Source organism: Neolamprologus brichardi, chromosome 6 (assembly GCF_056152115.1).
Source record: "Neolamprologus brichardi isolate AB-2024 chromosome 6, ASM5615211v1, whole genome shotgun sequence".
NCBI classification, from domain to species: domain Eukaryota; kingdom Metazoa; phylum Chordata; class Actinopteri; order Cichliformes; family Cichlidae; genus Neolamprologus; species Neolamprologus brichardi.
Genome location: NC_142109.1, coordinates 15,045,407 through 15,062,129, shown reverse-complemented (window position 1 = coordinate 15,062,129; position 16,723 = coordinate 15,045,407). Strand labels below are relative to the sequence as shown.

Sequence of the window (16,723 nt, the reverse complement as noted above, 5' to 3'; positions counted from 1 at the left end):
CTAATGCTAACACATTTTATGTTAATCTGCAGGTGGATGCGGTTCCCCTTGAGGGTCCCCTAATGATTTTTAATCTACATGTGCTATCCTGCTGATGTTGTAGGGTGAAAGTGTGAAATAGGTCTGTGGTAGAACAAGAGTCAAAACAATAAAAACACCTAAAAAGGTTCAAAGACAACTTGTACAGCGTCCCACTTGTCTTAGTGGATACTTCTTGCTGTGAGAGTAGTTTCTGATAGACAATGGGGGAGGTTTGTTGATTGCTGCCCCAGGTGGCATTGGAGCAACAGAGAGAGGGAAAAAATCTGTTTCTTTGCCTCTTTTCCTCACCTGCATTGTTTCTCTTTTTAGTGAGATGTCTTTGTTGTTAGCAACGCTAAATGATGCACATGCATCACTCCCAACATATAAGTGTTATTCCATCCATCCATCCAACCATCCATCCGTCCATTCATCTGTCCATCCATTCAAACATACGTTAATTTTAATCCATCCATCCATAGAGAGATAGACAACCATTCACATTCCCATCTTTGGCCATTTTTGTAATAGACGTGCATGTTTATAGCTGGAAACCCCCACAGACACAGGGAGAACATGTAAACTCCACAATCTGGGTTTGGTGGGACCTTCTTGCTGTGAGGTGAGGGCACTTGCTGCCATACGGTCACGTTGCCGCTTCAGTGTTATTGACACAAGAAATTGGGGAAGGTAGATGAAGGCACATGCTTCATGCATGTGATTGTTTAAATATTTCAATTTTCTTTAATATTGTGTAGCGCACTCGTTTCTTTCTTCCTTTCATTTTTGCTTATTTGGGAAATTGTTACAAGCAGGAGTTCATTCAGTGCCTATTTCCTCCATCAAAGAAAATGAGAAAAGGAAACCAGAAAGAATATTTCCTTAAAAAAACACCTTAATTTAAGATCTCTACCTCTTTTCAGCTTTTGTTTTGTGTAGGTCAAATTTCCACTTCATTACCATGATATTAAGCTTTTTTTTCACTCCAAGCAACTTGAATAGTAAATTGATTTTATCCATAGCACTTTTAAAACAGGTTTACAAAATGATACATTACCATACAATACAACAAAAAACCTGCAGAGAATGAGCAAACACGCTAAATAAACAGATAAACGAGCTGTTGAGTGATTTTGTTTATTTTGCGTACTGAAGCCTTTGCTCTGTGATCCATCTTTTAACTTGTGCTACTTTGAAGCGGATTTTCCCCGACTTAATTTCCCGACGTATTTATTCCTACTTTTACTGATTCAACAGAAACTTTGATAACAAACGGTGTTTTGATTTGCTCATTGTTATTTTCTGTTTGTGTGAATATTCCAGGCAGTCAGTATGGCGCTCATCTAAATTAATGTGTTGCCCAAATAAGGGCCTGTTAGCACATTGACATATTTCTATTATCTGTCATAATTTTGAGATAAAAATAAAAAAAAATGTGTTTTAATATTTAGTCTTTACTTTCATTTTGTTTTCATTTGAAGCTATATACAAATGTGCAGTGCAGGATTTATAGAAACATAAAGGTTAAAAATGAGCAAAATAAAAAAGCACCCAATCTGGACCTGTACAGATATTCACAATTCTGGCAGCTGGGCAGTAGCATATTTCAATAACTGTAGTATGTTTTTTTTTTTTTCTTCATTTATTTCTCTCATTATGCCAGCGAAATAAATACTTAATTATGAATATGTAACTTTAAAAGTCTCTCAACTCCTCATTACGTACTTTAAATATTGTAACATTGAAGTAAAGTCATGATGCTAATTATTGTTTATTGACACTTACTTACTTGGCTTAGTTGGTTTGAGGCTCTTGCCATTAAAACAACAAGCATTAAAACCAATGGATCCTTGTAGGGCTGTGCGATATGACCAAAATCTCATATCCCGATATAAGACATCTATCGTCCCGATAACGATATAAATCACAAAAATGTAACATTTTCTGTAAATTCTGTGAATCTCGACTTGCGGGAAGTGTTTCCAGCAGCGCGTCATGTAGCTGGAGTCGAGTGTTTTAACCGATGCATGAAACGATACATTTTTAGACATAAGTTGTAATGGCCGTCGTTTTCTTTGTGAGTATTTATTACACGGCGTGCTGCAGAGAAAAGCCTGTTCTAACGTTTGAGTCTAAGGTTTATTTTTTAGCACCTGGCGGCTCTTCTTTAATTCTCATCCGTAAATAATTTGCTCTTTCATGTGATTCAGTTTATTTTGAAAAGTCTCAACAGGACCTTGAGCTTTATTGTGAAAGGTTTATGTGGAACATAAACAAGCGGACACGCAATGGTGTTACTGTCGTTGTTGCTAACGACAACGCATAAAAACAGGCGCTTGTCCGTCCGTAGTGTGGATATATAAAATATAAGAGAAAGAGAGAAGTTTAAGAAATTAATATAGCCACTACAGTGACCATCAGAACAATGAAAAAATATTGCCGTAAACAGTTTATTTTGCAACACCACGAAACAAACGATAGCGTAAAATGAAACGATAGACGTTTTTATATCGTCATCCGATATATATTGTTATATCGAACAGCCCTGGATCCTTGCTACTAAAAACCTGATTTAAGATCACTGAGTTCCTGATGCAGGCTATCTGTTGTTTTAGAATCCAAGAAGATGTTTGCCCTCCTTAATGCAATTTACATGATTGATGCTTAGTTACCACATTTAGACACCACACTACCTTTGCTTTCATCTAGGTGTAGACACGAGTGTCGTCCATTGATCTGTTGCTGTTTGGTAGTATCAAGATAAGGTTGGAAGAGTAGTGGGGAGGGGAGGTTAGACCTGACTTAGGAAATATCCGGCTTCTGTTAGCGGGTCAGCTTTTTGTATTCGGTGCTCTCATTGTATGGGACTTCATTTACTTGGGTCCTTTTGTATCAAGTTTGATGATTGATTTAAGACTGAAGTGCACAGATAGTCTGTCATGTTCTTCACATGGGCAAAAAATGTAAATACAGTTTTACTCGTGTTTGTTAAGAAATTTGTTAAGTTTGATGACTGGTTCTGGATAGAAAGTCAGAAATGTTTTTAGAAGTTTCATGACAAATAATTCAAAATGTGTTGAGATATTTATTTAAAGAAAACAAGGTTGAGGTATAGGAAAGTCAAGGCATCTCCTAAATTAGAAGAGTTCATTGTATGTTAAATAAATCTTTACAAAATTTCTTTTCATGGCACAGATTAACCAAAAAAACATTATAGGGATCTCACCATCACTAAAGTCATCCTGGAAACTTGGATATCTTGTCTATATGTTTGTTCAGCTCCATTGTCCTAAAATTGGGGGATTGTATAAAAAGAAGTTCCACACTGAACTCATTTTTGGCAATTTGACTCCAGTAAAGTAAAAAACCAGAACGACGTCTCAAACAAAGTTGCCAAAATGTCTGAGGGTGGAGCAGAGTTAGCAGATGGCTGATTGTAACTTTGGACAATGTTTTCCGAACATCCTGGATTAGGTGGAGATGCAGAAGAGGAAAGATGGACTTGGAAGGCAAACTAACATAATAGCGTTGAGTCTTAAAGAGGGGATATGAGACCAATTGACTCGGCGAAGACGGCCAAGAAGATGATTGCATCAGAGGAGTAATGACAAAGCTGAGAGTGAGGAGAGTTTGGCAGCGTGGGAAAGCAAAAAACAACAAAACGAATAGAGCAGCAGGAACAGTCCCAATACTCAGAAGTGCAGGCACAAAAAGCAGGAAACCTTTTTGAACCCACACGAAACGTCATTAGAAGACTATCGAAGCACTTTAACTGCACAGTCAACGTTTCATTGTTGGTCTGTTGTGCTGAATTAGAGCCAAAAAAAACTGAGCTCATGTCATTATCCTTTTACATTTGACTGCACTGTACTAGTTATATTGGGTCTCACTGATTTTTAGCTCATTAATGTGGTTCCACAGTGAAACTTTAGCATCTATTTCTAGCCTAAACCTCAGTGACATCTAAAATGTTCTTCCCTAAAACTCCACTGATAGCTGAACTGAAGTACTCTATGTGATGTAGGCGGGGTGTCTATACCAAGAGTGAAAATCATGTAGAGATACTAAATTTCAGCTGTTCCACTTTTGTCAGCACTCTGCATGTTAAACGGTGCTCTTGATGTCTGCTCCTGCAGAATCATGCTTGCATGCAGGTAGCCCCTGTGATTCTGTACTGTGTAATTAAAGAGGAGCAGAGACGAAAGGCACACAATTTGTACAGAACTCCAGCGCATGGGCCTCCCCATCTATCTATTCCTTTTGTGCACACAAATGGCTCCACACATGTACACACGTACAGTACTACAGGGAAAATTTCAGTGTTTTCCCCTTACGTGTGCATAAATATTTCCATGTGTGCAAAACTAATATATAACACCCACAAGCTTTGGAAACATGAAATTTTGAAATGGGGTTATTTCTGCTCTGTACTCTAGAGCAATGGATTTGAAATTAATAAATGAGAGTTTGCCTTCATCCATTTTTTTTCTATTTTTATCCATTGCCAAGGTGGGGTACAATTTAGGTCTTACAGTATACATGGAAAAACCTCCGAGCGTCCGACTGCTAAAAAACAAACAATTGTCAAATAATAATCATGCTAGCACATCTCCATAAACTGTTTTGCTTTATATACTGACCTATTTGCATTCATTGATTAAAAAAATGTACACACAGGCTCCCAGTTGTGCATAATATGTAGAACAACAAAGTTGTCCTGCTTGTATGGAGGCGCTGATTCACTAAGTTTAGTCAGGGTTTGTCTGCAAACAGATAAACAGCAATGTGAATAGTGGGGCCATTGTATTAGAACAGCCAGTGGCTTGTCTCCAGCACTTCACTTAATAGATGGAGGAGAGGAGGTGCAAATAAAGCATGGTAGAATGATGGAGTGGGTGACAGTGGGAGATTGAGATAGGGGTGAGACAGCATGAGGAGAGACAAGGGTTATCAGTAGAAAACAAGGCAGGAACGAGGGGGTGAACAAGACAACGAGGCATTAAAGGGGAGAGCTGGTGAAGAACTGCAAAGTTGTCATGCTTGAGACATGGCGCTATTAGATCCTTCGGGGTTGTTTTGGTACACGCAGATGAGACGAGTTCCTTTGTTTTTTGTCGTAGGTTACAACAGCATGGCAGAAGTTGAACTGCTTGAATGAAAGCTGGCTCCATTTGTCTCCGGCTCCCTGCTTCTACTGCAAGAGAGATGTGATTGAGATTCCACAAACTCCGCAGCTGACTGTGTATATTTCTTGAAAAGTACGCATAGATTAATAGAAAAAATGAGGAAGAGATTTGCTTTTACTGGAATTAGGAACTTGGTTGTGTGGGTAATTTAACTGGATGCAGATCATGTAGAATATTTTGTTTTGTACATTAATAACTTAGCTTGTGTGTACTTAAAGGTGCTGTTTCAGATATTTTGAACAACTGAGTGCTGCACTAGAACACAATAACCTCACAACGTGCCTCATGACCTTTCTCCATTGAAGGGCTGTGTATGCAATAGCTAAAATAAATTTTAAAAAGTAAGAAGAAAAATCCAGTCATTGTGGTACAGTAGCACTTTTTCCTGCTGGGTTCTCTTATTTTACCCCAGGTTTTAATCTAAAATTGTTTTTTTTTTATATAAATACTCCATTACCACCTAGTTGCTCATTTTTGACTAGTTGCTCTTTGCTGCTGAATCAGAAAGAGCACAGAGACTGAAGCAAAACAGTAAACCTGAGGTTGTTAAACCAAATCGGTGAGCTAAAAATGCTAAGTAGTCATTAAAGCTCGAAGGAAAGCTGCAGGCTTTGTATTAATTCTCTGTAGGTTCATGATTACCAATGGCCTCTGTCACGAATACGCCACTTGATTCATTTTTTGATGTAAAAGTTTTGATTTGCTTCTAAATCTGCCCATTAGTTTAGATATACTGGGGAAAAAAACAGTTTTGTTAATGTGGTGAACTTGTGATACTTCTCAGCCCGCGGGGCTGCTGATGCAGAGTTGTCAGGGCCGATCTATAATGGCTTTTCAGTATTATAATATCCATGCAGTGTTAAGTAGTTCACAATATTCTGAGGCAACATTAAACACATTAAACGATTTGAAATGGTGTTTGCAGCTGAGCTGGAACTTCCTATTCCCATAACTGACATCTTCCTGCATCATCCTCTTCTTTTTAATTTAAATCCCACTGGAAATATTAGCTTCATCAGAAGTTGTGACCCTTGCACAATTTTCAGTGCTTTGCTTGTTTTCTCCACACTGAGCTTTTAAACATCTGTCATGTTTAGCTTCCAGGTAAAATTCAGATGTTTAACATGTGTTTGTGAGCTGGAAGACTTGCCTGTAAGATGTGAGATGGAATATCCAAATTACAAGTTTCATTTATTTTATTATGTGGGTGGATTAATTTCTTTTTGTTTCCTGCTCTGCTTTTCCAGTGACTTGGATTAAGGTTGTAATATGTGCACATACCAGATTTGTTCCACTGTTAAATCAGTTTGGCTGCCTTTCATGGGTGGCGTTTTCCCTCAGGCATGTCATTTTACTATTAATGAACTTACTAGAAGATAATTAGCTGTATTTGATTGAAGTCTAGATTCATGAACTTGACTTTTTCTCATTAAAAAAAAACAACAGATATTGGCTGGATACCCGGAGGGCATAATACTAATTCTTAAAGTAGAACTTCACTCTTTTGGATTATCATAATCTATTAAAAAAATACTGTATGACAATGATTTCATCTTCCAAATGAAATCTTGCATTTCTGTGAAAGTTCAGTTTTTCTTCCTTTAGGTTACAGAAAAGTGAATCTTCTTATATTCAGTGTAAGTTATTTAAAATAATTATCATTGTCAATATGTGCTGGGTCCATGCAAACCAGGTTACTAATTCTGGCCAAGATGAATGGTTAAAATTGGCCAGAATTTTGCCAGAAGCTTGTTGTTGGCTAGTAAATTAGTGGGGATGCATGCATATATGTTTGAGCCTTTATGCATAATTTTGACGCTACAAGCAGAACTTCCTCTTAACATTAGAGAAAATATTTTTTTGTTTTCAAAATCATTCCATCCTGGAAAAAGAACAGTTGAAAAAACTTGTTCAAAGCTCAAACTCAAAGAGATTTACATCAGGTTCAGACACAAATGTATTTAACCGTTGATTTGTGCATTAACATATCAGCTTATTCTGGAGATCACATTGTTGACTCTCTGCCCGTGTTTAGTTTGTTTTTTCTGGAAAGTTCAGTAATAGTAACGAGGGAAAGTTAAGGAATGGGGCTAAATGTGTTTTTTTTCTGCCTGGCTGTCAAATAGTTGTCAAAAGGTGCTTAGCATCCTTAGGCTTTTGACAGACAAATGTCAAGGGTAATCTATTTGGAAGTTTAGTGAGTTGATGTATCCTTCAGACACTTGCCATGTATACAGATTTCTCTTTCAACTAACCCTGGATACCAGACAAATTAAAATCTCCATCCAGTTTCCCAGCACTAAATGTAACTTACTGATCTTGACACCATTCAGAACTTCAACTCTCCAAATGCTTGTAATAAATTAAATATTCCTCCTGAGTCCAAAGTGTTTAATCTAAGAATCTCAAAGTTATTAAGAAAGATTAATAGGAACTGCAACATTTCTTTAAGTGCAAATGTGCCAGACGAACCTTGAACGAACCCGTCTCTTCAACGTGCCTATTTAAAACAGGCGGATAACTGATGCAGTCATACTAAGAAAAACAGTAGTTGGAGACCATTGTATCAACAAAGGTTAAGCACGTAGCACCCTCAACCTGTGGCAACCAGTTGATCGCTGCAACTACTTGCTCATCCTAGTCATAAGGTTGCTGTCCTGTTTTCACTTTCATTTGACTGAGCCATAAGAAATCAGTGCCACACTGGTGCTTTAAGCTAAATGCATGCATGATAATGCGAACATCCCGATGTTTACCCAGTTCACCTTCTTAGTTTAGCATGCTAAGATTTGCTAATTACCACAAAAGACAAAACACAACAAAAATGGACACTGGGATACCATTACTATGTAAAACCAAAACTTTGAGCTGACCCCTTCGGTCCTTGGGGTCATGGTGTTTTTAAACGTGCACAAAGAGTGAGGGCTGGATGTGATTGAGAAACAAACGACACTCGCACTACACACTCATACGGTGTTGATATTCTAGCGCTTACCAGTCGTAAGTTATGTCCACCCTAAAGCATCCCATGCTATATCGTGTATCCATTCATCTTGTCCAGTTTAAGGTTGCAGGGAGGCAGAAGCCTATCCCAGCTCTTCTAGGACAAGAAGCAGGAGTATACGAGATGTTACTAAATGTTATAGGAAATGAACATATTTTAGTTTTTAAGATCAGGTAACTATATGAGTAGTATGGTCACTTTTCCATAGACTTCTCTCAGACTCTTTTTTTTTTTTTCTTTTTCAAACCACAGGAGTCACCACTGCTGGTGTTAGAGGGCAAGTTTAAAACCGTTTCTCACTAGTGTCGCCTTTCAGACCTGGAATTCAATTCAGTTCAATTCAATTTTATTTATAAAGCGCCAAATCACAACAACAGTCACCTCAAGGCACTTTATACTGTAAGGTAGACCCTACAATGATACATACAGAGAAAAACCCAATGATCATATGACCCCTATGTCGTTAAAATGAGAGATTGTAGTTTCTTTGTAGAGAATATTTTGATACAAATATAAATATACAGTATGCATGTGTTTTTAAAATGATCTTATTATTTTAAGTGAGGATATATATTTGAACTGTATCCCTACATTTGGTTAACATGCATCCCCGTGGGCTTACAACTCCAAACACCAGGCTGTGACTCCCAAATCACTCCTCTCATTCTCAATTAATTGAACTCATTAGAGTCTTTAAATTGCAGATTTAAAGATATGCCGTAAACATGGGAGCCAGCACAACAGGCAGCTAGCTTTTTTATTCGTAATTAGAGGGATAATTGGCACTTTATTTCTACAATTCAGGTTCAAACACATCTAGACTCCCTGGAGGGTTACTACAGAGTTTCACTATTTGCAGTGATGTTTGAATTGTGCCCATTTAAATGCAGAGCCACTGACTGCTTCCACGATGAGCTCCTTGCAAATGTCATATCATGAATATTCATTTGTCTCCCCAGTTTTGTTTTGTTCAATAATCTCTGGTGACGGATTGCAGTGTGGGTATTGAGGAGGAAGACAATTTGCCTTACCCTCAGCTAGTTTTCAATGAGTTTTGGATTACATGTTTCTAACGCAGTTTCATTGCACTCGTAATTAATTAGTGATTAGTGTGTTCAGCCTGCGCAATCTTGTCTCTGCAGGCCTTTCCTGTGGAGCATAGTTTAGACTATTGTATATGGGAAAAACTATTTTTTCCTTTAGTTACCACTATATTTTTCCATTGTAGACATTATAGTGTAATTAAATGATTAAATCATTTTTATGTAGTCTAAAATATTTGGACTTTTTACTTTAGTAGTTGTTTTTCTCCAATATTTAGAAGTCATATTTGTTATCATACAAAATAATCAGAAGCCATATATTCAATTTATTTGTTAAGTAATTATATTCTTTTATTGTTCATATTCTTTTCTAGAGACTGCAGTCATGTTCATCCATTCTTATGTGGATATTTTTTATCATTTTTGTTAACAGTTTGGAAATGGTTTGACTACAATTTCCCCCTTTTTTTGTTTTTATTTCAAATTTTAACAGTCCATCTATTTTATTTTTTTTACCCCTATGGTTGGACATTCCTGTCAGTCTCCCCCTCTACTCTTCCCCCACTTGCAAACAAGACCCCAAGCTACTGGAACTCCTCTGAGACCGCACCTTGTCTCCAGCCCTATTGGCCAATTCATCCTTTTCAAGATGACTATCATCACTGTAGATTTGGAGGTGCTAATTTTTATTCTAGCTGTTGATTGCAAGACCGACCATGTTCAAGCTGGTTAAGACATAACCAAGAAAAAAAAAGGCAATAAAGCCAAAAACCAGAATAGTCTGTAACAATAATCCATAATCTTGAAGAACTCCTCACAGGACAGCATGAAGTTATACAGTCATATGAATTCTCTAAATCCATAAAACTCATATAGACCCGTTGGGCAAACCCTGTGCCCAACTGGTCTATATGTAGCTAGAGTAAGACAGACAAGATGTAGATAAGGTGAAGAGCTCGTCCAGTGTACACAAAGACAAAGTCAAAACTGTTACATATCAGTTTGGAAGTTTTTACCATTGGTGTTGGTCCACAGCCACATGTAATTCTGTCAATTTAGGTCCAGCGGTTTCCTGAAGCAACGGTTTCCTTTGTGACTTTTGAGATCCTTTGTACTTTAGAAAAGGTTTTGTCAAAGGATTGCTCGATATTTTCCTGCATCCATATTTCCTTTTTTCCTTGTCCCAGACGCTGTCAAAGAAAAACATTCCCACAGCATGATGTGACAGCCATTTATTTTAAACTGTAGCATTGCTGTGAGAAAAAGATTTAGTTTCTCGTAGTCTGGAAGCTATTTTTTGGCAACCTCCCAGTCGACTGTCATGATCTTTTTTTTTGGGAGAAATGGCTTCTGTTTGGCCAATCGACCATCTGGTTACCTGCGTGACCAAAGTCTTTCGTCCCAAATTAGTCAGCTTGGCAGGTGGTGCAGATCTAGGAGAGCTTTTTCTCTTGAACGATAATGGAGGTCAACATGTTCATGTGCACGTTCAGTTCAGTAAAAATGTTCTTTTCTTCTTCATGGCATGGGATGTTTTCAGTCTTTTTTATTTTTAACAAATTAGCTAAACACTCCTTACAGTCATTATTTGATTTGTCTTGATTAAGTGTTGTGTATTGATTAATAAGGGGTGAGAAAGAATTGATTCCACATTAAAACACTGAACATAACAAAATCAGCAACGCTTAAATACTTTACCACCTTATGGGGATGTTTTGATGGTTTCCTATGACTCAACATGTACGTCCACTACAAACATTTCACATGTTATTATAAAATGTTGCATTCCACTGTGTTAATTTATAATTACAAGTGGAAACGAGGAGATGCTAATCCGGTTACCTTTATTGTGGGTTATCTGTGGAAAGCAGAGCCTCCAAAAATGAATGAATGTCACATAATTAATGGATTACTAATATTTTCCATAGCAGTCTTGAACTAATTGAGTAACTTAAATTAGCAATGGAGAGCTGAAATCTGCAGCTTGATACTTCATTCTTAAATATGGCATGCATCTGTCTTGTTGATATACTATGTAAGCTGGCATATTTTGCAGTATGCACGCTCTCTCCTTCTGTCTGTTTTTCTTTTTCCATGTTTCTCTGTTTTCGCTTCCTAGCTTCCTTTTGTTTCTGTTCAGAGCCTCTATAATTTCAGGTCATAAGCATCGCTGTTTTCAACTTTATTTTCACAAACTCCTGAAAGCAAAATTAAAGTATTTTGCTGTTCCCATCATTATGTGTCACCTCACTGGAATTTCTGTCTTTGTAAGCACGGACTCAAAGAAAAGCTCAAACCTTTTTATTCAGTTCTGTATCGATTGAACTATAATAGATGATGTGTCATATTTGGTTTTAGTGAGTACCATAAAATGTGCTCTTTATATAGGAGGGACCTCCCCCATTGCCCACATCTAATTTGGCTCAAAGCAAGGTTGTGTATAGACTTTGGCATGCATGTCTCAGTTGCTTTTGTTCAACACCTTGTTGTTAGTTGTGTTTTCCCTTGTGTATTTTAGACCCTCATGGTGTAGGATTACACTGATAAAGGCGAGAATCGTCTTTTATGCACGTGTTTTGTCTGTTTCTGTGTCTGCAGATCTTTTTACAATAAACATATATCACCTAGGCTGCAGGAGCGACCTACCTTGATATTTTGACAACTGTAGATTCTTTTATCTACACTAATGTGTATCAGGCTATTTTTGGTTTGGAATTTGTGAGAAGAGGTTTGAGACTGAGTTTAACATCAGTGTTCGCACGATTTGTGCCTTTAGTATGCAGACAGCTCCGTAAGACAGAACAATGACTCGTAAATCCTCCTCTAATTATCCAAAGGGCACGTGTGGTGTTTGTGGCCAGTCTGTAATCCCTTGATTCTTGTCCCACATTCCTAAATAGGAATGTCTGTGTAGCGCCAACACATTTGTGGATATAACGAGGACACAGATAAATATTGAGACAAAGTGTCTGCTTTCTATCACTTAATTAAAATGTGAGCTGGAGAGCCAAAGAAAGCTAAAGGAGCAATGATTTTTATTCCATCAAAACAGAGTATTTGTTGTTAAAATCTTGCTTTTAAGCTCCAGGAGTGTGTTTCTGCAGTGACAATAATAAGGTTACATTTCTCTATTTCTCTATTCAGAGGGGCCCTGCCTTTGACAACCCAATATTTCTGTAAGGACACAGAGAGCAAAAGGGACACCAGCTGGCTGGTGTCCAACTAGCCTTTATTTATACTTGAGTTAGCACTGCAAAACTAGGGCTAAAAGCCATTCTGGCTGGAAGATTTTACAAAGGTTGCAGGCCAAAAGACATTGACACAGCCCCCCAACGATGCCAGCTTTATGCCATATACTCCCTGACTTTGACAGCTCTGGCAGAGTGTAGAGTGCTGAGAGTGTGCGCTGAATAAAAACAAACTACTTAGTTTAAACGTACAACTGTGGAGGAAGACTTTGAGGAGCCGTAACAGAAAGAACAGGTGAAATTAAGCATTTTCTAGACTTAACATACTTGTAGCTCTTTGTAGCCTGAAGAAATGTTAAAAAAGTGTTTTTTATTTAATCTATTTTCCTCACGTCTTGAAATTGCAGTTTTGAAGAATGCAATCATTTTATTACATTTCAATTAAATGTGTTTCTATATTGTTTTCAATATTGTAATGATGTATAGTGTTAGATGCTGTTACTGATACTAAGCTATCTTTTAGTCAAAATTCCCATAATCGTTTTTTAACCATTCTGTTTACTAAAGTTTTCAATTAAATACAAGCATTTGAATCATCTTCCCTTAATTACATTGTTCTGTTCTCATTTACACAGCTCTCAAAATTCTTTAATCTATAGAAGTTTATTGTAGTGCTTTCTTTCCTTGAAAAACTCATAACATGTGACCTTCTTTGGGTTCCAGGACAGATTGATTTGCTGTGGTAAAAATACATATAAAAAACACATTTCAAGTACACAAACGGTGTGTTCCTTGTGAAGATAGTTTACCAGCGTGTCAGCCTTTGGATGGCCTCGGGTTATTTGTTTCTCTGAGCTGTGAATGTGCTGGTCCAGATTACAGCTCTGTGGTCATTGAATCTTCTGCAACAATGTGCTTGTGGCTATTACAGGATGGATCGATTACAAACGATCCGAGTTTTAAAGCAAAAGAATGTAGGAGCTTTTTCCCCCTGCCACATCCACTTTAAACAGGGCAGCGAACGGTGCCCAGGAGACCGACTGCAAGCCAACATTTAGACTATGCAATCAATGGGAGCCGAAAGGAGAGTTATTGATCTGTGTTCTTTGACGTGCCATTATTAAAATGTCACATTGTTATAATGATGGCTAAGATATTCAATGCTATCTCGGTAAGTTGAAATGATACAGTAGCTAAGCTTGTCACGGTGTTGCTTTTGTCTCTCTTTAACCATCCAGAAATCTTTGAGAATAAGCACTATGTATACTTTCAAAATATCAATATTCAAAACACACTTTCTTTGATGTGAATGGAAGTGATGTCAAACCCAACGAACAATGTCAGAAGGCTGAAATTACCTACAAATCACTACAGGATAGTTTAGTTTCTTATTGCAGCTGGAGTGGTGTCAGAGATGGTCCGAGTGATTGCTGACAGTTTGCCAATAAAGGCAAACTTTTCGTGTTTTCCTGTTTTATGAAATCAATATTTTACTATTGGATAAATGTAATTCTGTCAATTTAATCTGCCTCACTGTAGTTTCAGTTCTGCGTCCCTGATGCACCTTTCCCTTTTTAGAAGTTAAAGAAAACAGAAGAAGGCTATTTTTTTTATCTGAGGCTTTGATTTTAAATTGGAATAATCATTTGTAGAGATACTAGTTTATCTCCACTCATTTTTGTTATTGCGTTGTGTGTGGGCTGAACATGGTGAAGATAAGCTTTTTTATATATACAAAAGCTGATTGAGCAAGTTAGTAAAACTGTGGGGATACAAAAAGTCAAAAAACACCAGGAAAATGTCATAACATTATTTAACACACAGCATTGGTTACGGAGGGTGGATAGCACCACTATAACAAATGGATGATACCGGCTGCAGTAGTACGGGTTACTCTGAGTCTCATGGGAGGAGATCAGATCACCTAATTTTACAGGCAGCTCATTTATAAAGCAGACTTAGGTCAGTTTTTATCCCAGTTATGGCATAAAAAGAACAGTATGTGTAATTAAAAAAGTCTTGATGTGGAAGTAACTGTAGCAAAGCAAAGTCTAGACACATGACTGGTGGTATGAAGTGTTTGTGCTCTGGTGCTGTGTTTGATTTGTGCTTCATGTAGTGCTGTGCATTATGGCCAAACAGTCCCACTTGGTCTCATCTGTCTAGAAGTCTCGTGGATTGTTAAGATGCAACTTTGTAAGCTTAAGCTGTGCTGCCGAGTTCATTGTGGAGAGAAGACACTTTTCGGCTGTTACCCTTTTAACTTGTATGGAAGCAGCAAGGATTTACTTAGTTATTTACAGGACTGCAGAGTTCACATGCCCGATGGCCATTTTTTAAGATCGTTTACGTTTCTCTTTTGGTCCTTGAATATTCCTGAATATAACCTCACTTGTGTTGATATCATAGAACAAGACATCACAAAACAGGTGTTGCCAGGTGAGTTTGTAATTTGATAATGACAGGTGTCTGAGTTAAAATGGGTTTGAGCAGTGTTTTTATGCTCTGCATTTTTAATGAGTCTTACATAAACACTCTATTGGAAATCCGACATTAGATCTAAATTGTGTCTACAGAGACAGTGATTTTTTTATTGCTAAGGAAAAAGGAAAACAATAGATTGGAATTGATACATTTTTGCCAATTACTAATTTTTCAGTTCTAATTTCAATTTCCAATAATCTTTTCTGGCATCGTTGTATTTTTACTCAGTTGTATATAGCATTTGTATTCTATTTTTATCTTATTGTATATTTTATTCTATTTTATTCTACTGTATATAGTATTTTATTTTATTCTATTCTGTACAGTTGTGTACTGTATTTATTTTTATTGTATTCTAATTTTTGCTTCATAACTTTTGCACTGTCCACTTCCTGCTGTGACAAAACAAATTTCCCACGTGTGGGACTAATAAAGGTTATCTTATCTTATCTTATTTATTAATAAATGGTTCCAACATAATTTCAGATGATAACTGGTGTATTTCAGGAAACACGTTTGTTATCTCTGGTTGAACGCTCATATTGAAGCAATGCATTGCACACAGACTGGGAATGTGTCACGACCTGTTGGAGGGACAAAAGGAGTTCCATAATTTTCCCAACCTCTCGCCTACAGCTACGCGTACAGCTAGGTCGTGTTTTGATAGACATTCCAGCACTGCTTAAGGATGCACAATGAGACGTTTTTTCCTCCTGTTTATTTTGATTACCTTTTGTTTTTCTTGTCACTACAGTCTTACACAGATGCGCTGAAAAATCTTTGAGTGATGCCAGGATATTTTTTCTCTGACAGCTTGACAACAATTGAAGCTTTCAGTGTCGTGATCGTCAGTAAGATTTTATATCTTTACTGCTCAGCGTTTCTCCTCATAGCTTCAAACCTCTTGGCATGTGTTGCTAAAGCTTTCAGGATTTCCCCCATATTATTTACACAATGACTGGCAAACCTGTCCACCTCCACCTTTACCTTCCCATTATAGGCTCCAGTCTCCTTGCCCTTCTAAAGGATACGTGTGAATATATGGCGTGATAATTACACTGTTGGCTGAATTTGGATTTCTTGCCTGTCATTAATAACCAACATTCAACTCGCTGCAAAGACATGCCAGAGCTCATTTCCTCATTCATTAGCTTGCAGATTTCCATAATGATGAACATATGGCCAAATGCACCAGTGCGTAAACTTATAAATGCCAACAATATGTTCAGCTTTTGAATTAGGGAAAAGAAGTTGACAAGCTAACAATTCTACGTGCCATATACAGAAACATTGGGTTCCTGACAGAATAAACATATATTGAATGTCCCTTTAACTCCACAAAAATTAATATTAGGGATGCAAATCTAACACTGGAGAGAGAAGCCGTATTTGTGCAAAGGTTTTCCACCTTCCTCACCAGTCTCCTTCTGATGTCATAATTATAGATCGCAATGAACGGCAGCTACAAGTGCACGTGTCAGCAAACTGCACGAAAAAAGAACAAGTTAACAAAGACTTAGCTTGTGCTTTAAGGGAGACCTGCCTGGTGCCTCGGCGTTGTTAAGACATTACACCATGATGAAATATTTCCCTTTTAAAGGGAGGGTGTTTGCTGACAGGCAAATAGCAAATGTGTAATTAGCTTTGTGAAATTAGAGTTTTAATTAGCTAAGTGACAAATGCCTTACATGAACAAAATATTTGGCGTATTTTCATTAGTTGCAGTGGCATGGCCATTTAAAGTAGACATTGAATTTTAATTACTATGATCATAAAGTCATACAGTACAAGTACATA

At 37.3% G+C, this 16,723-nt stretch overlaps 1 protein-coding gene across 3 annotated transcripts in view; it reads left to right on the top strand.

The window, feature by feature from the left end:
* gstcd (glutathione S-transferase, C-terminal domain containing) overlaps window positions 1-16,723 on the top strand; it is a 53,109-nt gene that overhangs the window by 9,365 nt on the left and 27,021 nt on the right. The gene's annotated exons all lie outside the window — the stretch shown is intronic.